This window comes from Acanthisitta chloris, unplaced genomic scaffold, assembly GCF_000695815.1.
Source record: "Acanthisitta chloris isolate BGI_N310 unplaced genomic scaffold, ASM69581v1 scaffold3110, whole genome shotgun sequence".
NCBI classification, from domain to species: Eukaryota; Metazoa; Chordata; class Aves; order Passeriformes; family Acanthisittidae; genus Acanthisitta; species Acanthisitta chloris.
This window is the reverse complement of record NW_008650893.1, coordinates 87,247-94,272: the sequence shown is the minus strand read 5'-3', so window position 1 is coordinate 94,272 and position 7,026 is coordinate 87,247.

The window sequence follows — 7,026 nt, the reverse complement described above, 5'->3', positions numbered from 1 at the left end:
TTCAGTAGTGAAAAAAAGTTCTATCCTGCTTGCCAAATTAAGAGTTCTACTTGAAGACAGTCAGGTAGTGTGCAAGTTTTCAGCTCGCAAATATTGCCACAATTTAGCAATGCTGAAAGAGTACGTAACTTCTTGTGGTTACCAGACTCAATATCTGGCTGATTAAATATTAAAAGAGAGTTAACTAAGTGCCATAACCACAAAGATCCTCTTTACAGTTTGAAGCACCATTTAACAGTAGTACAATCAATAAAATGCTATGATTTTAGGAAAACAAAATATTTCTGCTCTTCCCTCAGTTTATTAGAAGCAGTGTGGCATGGTTTAACCCCATGCAGCAACCAAGCACCACACAGCTGCTCGCTTAGTCCCCCACCAGGAGGATCAGGGAGAGAATTGGAAGGGTAAAAGCTAGAAAACTCATGGGTTGGGACAAAGACAGTTTAATAAGGAAAGCAAAATCCACATTCACAAGCAAAGCAAAACAAGGAATTAATTCTCTGCTTCCCATGGGCAAGCAGGTGTTCAGCCACGTCCAGGAAACCAGGGCTCCATCACACCTAATGGTGACTTAGGAAGAGAAATGCCATCACTCTGAACATCCTCCTTCCCCCAACTTTATGTACCAAGCATGAGGTCATATGGTATGGAATATTCCATGTGTCAGTTGGGGTCAACTGTCCCAGCTGTGCCTTCTCCCAACTTCCCATGCACCCCCAGACCTCTTGCCAGCATGGCAGTATGAAAAGCAGAAAAGCCCTTGGCTCTGTGTAAGCTCTGCTCAGCAATAACAAAAACATCTCTATATTATCAACACTGTGTTCAGCACAAATCCAGAACACAGCCCCATACTAGCCACTGTGAAGCAAATTAACTCTACTCCAGCCAAAACCAGCACACAGTGTAAAATCATTGTAGAAATAATTAAGTTTTTTTAAAATTCTATTCGCTTTCCTTCTAAATGGCAGTACCTGAAGGGAAGAAAAATCTGATTTTTCCAGAAGACTTTCCCATTTTTTGTTACTCAGAAATGTTTGTAATCCTACTGAAGCTACAGTATTATGAAGATATATTCAAAAACTAGAATTGAATCTGTACTGTTACATGCCAATTGGGTCCTAAAGATTATTTTAATCGTTCTGGAGTACTAATTTCTGTTTCTTTTGTTTCTATTATTCTATTGCTCAAGAATCTTAAGGACAAAACATCATTTTATTCTGTGATTTACCAAAATAAAGAAGATGATTACTTATTTTTTAATATTTCTTCAATGTATAGTATATCAGGAAGGTGTTGATATGGGGAGGCTGACTGATAGTAAATGGACAGTGCAAAGAGACTTGGGAAATTAAAGCCAGATTGCCTGTCACAAGAAGATAAATCTTTGAGGGATACTGTGCATGCTGATGTCCTGCAAAAATTTAAACAGTAGTGAATTGGCTTTTTACTAAGCTTGACATATTCAGCCTCTCAATTTTGAAAGACTTGGAGATAGAAGAGGGATGCACTTTTTGTTGATGACAGTAGTTTGTAGTTTTCATCCATCTAATTTCAAAGGTGCCTAGAAAGTATTTTGTCTTTTGGTTGGTGCTTTAATTGTCAGGCTGTGTGCATAGTTAAAGGTGAATTTTGCTTGCCTCTGGCATTAACACAGCAGCCTAGCCACTATTACGCAAAATAGAAAAATTCTAATATCAGCAATTTTGCAACCTCTAGGTTTTGTTCTACATCACATACCATAGCCAAAAAACTACTCAGGGCATTAGTGTTCTCATTTCCAAATCTAGTAAAGCTCTGTGTTTTCACTGAAATTTGGAACACAGTCCTTTCCCAGCTGGTCTTTGTTCACTTGCAAATAATCTGTGCAGATTATATCATAGCATATGAATGTTTCTTACAGATTACAGTTTTCAATTTCCTGCTGTCCAATACATTCCCCTCTTCTTCTTTCCATGATAGGAAGGTATTCGTAACCTAGCATAGCATAGGATGAGGTCATAGCTATTCAATCATGGTCACCTTTGTTATCTTTTTATTAGGAAGTGCTGGATTATAAAACTGAAGTCCAATTACAGCTAGGTCTGGGTGACCTACACCTTCAGTAGAAAAACAAAAATCTGCCATTCTGCATAGGGGTGGCATGACAGAGAATCTTTTCAAAGTTACAAATTGATTAAGTTAATCTTGCTAAGCCTTGTGACTCAGTTGAATAACACCTGTGGTTGTACCCCGAGTCTTATATTTTTGATGGCATTCCTAAATCCTGAACTGTTCAATTGAACAGTTCTGACAGACTCTCAGTTGACCTGAAAAGAAAGGGTATTTTCTAGATATGATGTTTGAAGAGGGAAAAAGAAAACCTGGAGCTTGGGATGCTGTGGAGGCTTGCAAAACTGAAACAAAGATGACCACCAAATAAGAATTCTAGTATTATTTTGAAAGCCTCACACTTTTAAAGATGAGCTGGTAGGTCCTCTCAGTCTTCTGATTGGGCTTTATAAAAGCATAAAGTTTAGTTCAGGAAACAGTAAATAGTAGTGAAGTACTCAAACACGGACCGTGAATGTTAATAAAAAATGAGACTGTGAACATGCCTTCATGGTGTCAAAAGTAGAGTCAAAGCATCCGGGAAAGAGGAAAAGGTGTCATGATGGCTTGAACCGTCTGCGTTCACATCATGGTCATTCAGGTGAAGATGGAATTTGGGCAAATAATGCAAGGGAGGACAGTGTGGTTATGAAATGGCAATTCTCAGGACAGCACCCACAGCACCCCATTGTACTGGGGGAGTGTGGAGATCTTCGTGGCTAGCGCTGTTGCAGATTTTGAGTGGATGCAGGGGGAAGCTCAGAAAGCAGTCTTGCCTTGCTGGCAGGAATGAGGTTTGGTTTGCCTGAGCAAGTCAGATTAATAATTTCAAATTGCACAAGAGTGAAATGGGAGCACTTGATGCTGGGTCTCCTCCATTATTGCCTCTGATGTGTCGTCTCCAACACCACAGGATCCACTTGTGACTCAAGACATATATTGCGGTCTGGCAGGGAAGGTATTCTGGGCCTTTGAATCTTTTTAGATGACACAGTAATTTCTGCTGTATTCTGGTTCTGCTGGAAGAGTTGACCAGCAGCATGTTGTCCTTCCTGTAGGTGCTTCTCAGTGTTGTTCCATCCAGGTGGTGACACTTTGTCAATGAATTAGATTTGAGTCTGTTACCTGTAGGAGTTGTGAAGGAAATTCAGCCCCTTTGAGTTCCTCTGAGCATGCAGAGCAAGAGCACCTCAGAGCCAGTTCATCAATAATGAGCATGTGGGTTACAGTCCAGCAGAACTGGCCTGTTTTACAAATTCATTCATGGCTATAAACAACCTTTATTTCATATGGTATTTGACAAAGTGCAGTGGAAAAGACAAACATGCCAGAGACTTTAAAATTAAACGTGGAGCTACTGAAAGGGGGCCTAAAGTAAAAGGCAGGAGGGCAAACTGAAATACAGCATGACAGATCCTTGTAATAGTGAAACTATGAGTTACTGCACTAGCTGCAGCCTAATAGATAGTCAACCATAATAGTTACAGAAGGGTTAAACCTTAGTGTGAAGAAAGACAAGCGCATACGGAGGGACAGATTATTCAGTCCACCACTCCCACGTTCAAATCCAATATTGCTGGCTCCCAGGGTGAATTCATGAATATTGCATTAAGGATAGAAACTACCATAAGGTAATGAGGTTACTTAAGGGAACACCAGTGCGATAATATATTATAAAAAGTTTTAAAACCAGGCTTAGCTACTTAATATCTCTCATTTTGCAAGTATCCAATGTAAACATGTGGGTTGGATGTGATAGGATTTACTACTTAAACAGAGAATAACTGTGCCAGTGTGTTTGGAGCACATCACAGAGGGTACAGAACCCTGGGCTCAGGAGGAAAAACATCAGTTTTAAACTTTACAGTTGCAAGACACATATAGCATGGGGCTGCTCAGGAGTTAAAATCAGTCTTCCACAAATTCTGCTCCATAAGGGTTTTCTGATATTACATGGAAAACCTTCCAGTGGAAAATGGGGTAATTGATGTGACTCTAAAATTCTTGCCCTACCTGAATTTATGCTAGTTCCCTCAACAAATTCCAGTATCAGTGAACCATGTCCTTATGTAATTTATCGCTGCTGTCTTATGAGGTGGGTGCATACCAGAAAGATAATTTCCACAACATGAATAACTTGAGAAGTAAGAGATAAGTATGTTGGTTTTCATAAAAAAACTAATGAGGGTTTTCGAGTTTTTTGTATTGTAATCTGCGTGCACTCATGCAGGGTGAAGAAGAAAGAGGGATAGCCTCATGTTCCACACCCCTCTCTATAGTAGCGACAGTCCCATATGCTTTGATTCTTCTAAATTCCATGCTGGGATGTATTAAAAAGAAATGTCTGCAAGACATGTTCAGTTCTTGCTGGCACGAGGGAGACAAGATACAGCACTGTATCTAGTTTTGGTCCCAAAAGAGGCGAACAAGTTGCAAACTGCAGAGGAAAGCAAGAAGAATGAAGAAGCTGAAGAGCATGCTATGTGAAGAAATGGCCAAAGGAAAAGATTTGATAAATCTAGAGGTGGTGGTTGTACCCCATTCCCAAGCAATTATGCATTTGGTAGGGTGACTTCCTCTCACCTGCTTCGCCCCTGAGAGGAGCAGGAGCTGAGCTGCCATTTCTTAAGTACAAGTGTTGCTGAGTGATGAAATCCAGGAGTCCCACTCACGCCTCTGGAGGCTGCCTGACATCGGTGAGCACCTGAAACTGCTGAGTGAACAGACCATCTGCTCTCTCCCAATCTGTTTGGTGCTTTGTATACGTATGCTGAGTTTGAATATTGCTGTAACTTCACACGCCTCAACTAAACCTGGTTCTGCATTCTCTGTGCAGGGGAGCCTTGTGCAGCAGGATTGCAGGAGGAGAGGTTTGGCCCTCTGCAAGCTGATGTTGTAGGCAAGTAAATCAGATGTACGGTATAAAAGGAGGAAACCCAAATGTGTTGATGAGATGCAGCCATAACTTTGAAAACTGGATCTTTGATCTTTTCTTTGTAATTTTCCCAGATCGCTGTTAATATTACTGTAGTTTCTATAGCCATAGTGTCTAGTAATAGGACCTGATCTGAGACTTGACAAGGACACTTCACTCTATGCTTTCAACTGAGCTCTTTTTAGATTTGTAAATTTGCAGTGCTTCTTAACAGAAAGAATACTGGAAGTTTTGATTTTGGCTATATGGATCTGTTTTGTGGGACACATCAGAGACCATTGGCTTTGGCAAACACTACATAGTGATGCTTTTCTTTAGTCTTAATAAATTTGGTGGCTGTCTACAACCAGTTTCCTTTTGCTGCTTGTGCTCCAGGCTTATGTTTTCAATTTATTTTGGTACTTAGGGATGTTGAATCATTAGAGAACACATTTTAACTTAGTCTTCCAAATATGTCATCTGTTCAACAGATGAAATGCATTGTTTGTGGCAGGGTGGGGGAAGTCATCCTTTTTCAATTAAATTAGTTGCTTAATGATAATGCAACAGAAGAAACTCCTGTTTCTTCTTCTGCCTTATTTTCACAATGCTCCACTGCAGCTATATGGCATTTAAACTTTGAAAACAAACAAACTTCACCGTTACCTTTCTTGGGGTTTCTAGTGTGTTTCCAGTGACACATAGAGAAGTTGGTCAATTCCAAAAGCTTGTCTCTGTCTAGCATAACTACAGCCTACAGGTGAATCCTGATATAACTGGATCTGTGTTTAGCTGAGGAAGAAGGAGCCTAGCTAGTAATTTATTTTGTTTTCTCCATTGTTTAGTCATGTTTTCTGCTGACGTATCTTTTTGTTAGTAATTCTTCGTTGTAATAGCTGTAAAAGTAAGTACGTTGATACTTGTTTGGAATGAGATTTTGTTCAGCAATACCTGAAGTTAGGTGTGGAATAGGTTATCTGAGGCATCTGGTGTATTTAAGATCTCAGAGCTGACGACTGTATTATCTGATCTGTCTTCATGCAACCCACAGTGTAAGAATAGGTATTCTCTGGAAATGGTAGAAGATAGGCTAAAAATTAAATGCCTGGTGGGTAAAAAAATTCTGGAATTTGTTAGTACAGCAAGTTGTTTAAGAAATTCTTCAGGCAGCAGACAAAGATGCGCCTTCAAACATGGTCCTTGACATCTTCTCTAACTGTGGAACAAAACAAAAAAAACCTGTTTGAACTGACGAGTAAATTGTTATATAACTTTCTAAACCCTTGGAGAGAGCTGTTGTAATTATACTGTGGGTTTTACTTTTTTATAGCTGTAAGTACCAATTTGTATAACTTCAAAGTGAATTACATGTTTAAATTATTTATATTACCTCTGGGCTTTGATGCAGTGCTCAATAAAGTCCATCTGTAATTATTTTGAAGTTGTGTATATTGTTACATGAATATCATGTTGCCAGAGCAACATGATATTCACTGCAACTCAGCAGTTAGGCAGTCTACATGATACATACTCTTATTGTAAAATAAAATGTAGTCCGATTAGCATTTTGTACACCTCCAGCTGCTGTTTTCCATCTTGTTTCTGCTAGTATAATATGAACTTTCTTTTCAAGTGCCTCCTCTGCCACTGTCTCTTGTATAGTCCAGGTCTGCTGTAAGTATCATAAGGGGGGGAAGAAGTTCCTCTCTGAGAATTTTTCCATTTCTTGCATTTCTAGTTCCGCTTGATACAAACTCAGATTTCTGGAAGATACCTTTTTTTCTTCTAAGAAGTTACGTAGGCATTTTCTACAACACAGAAAGCAGATTTGAAGTGTTATAATGGAACTGGTCCCATTAAACAAATACGTGCTTATATAGCAAAAGCCTGGGTAGTGCATGGCTTTGTGCACTGGGCACACCCTCTGGGGCACTTGGGTGTGTTAAGTGTAATGGTGACGTAAACAGATGAAACATGAGCAGTGCACCCCGAAAGCTGCCCACATTCAGCAGTGCCACAAGTGA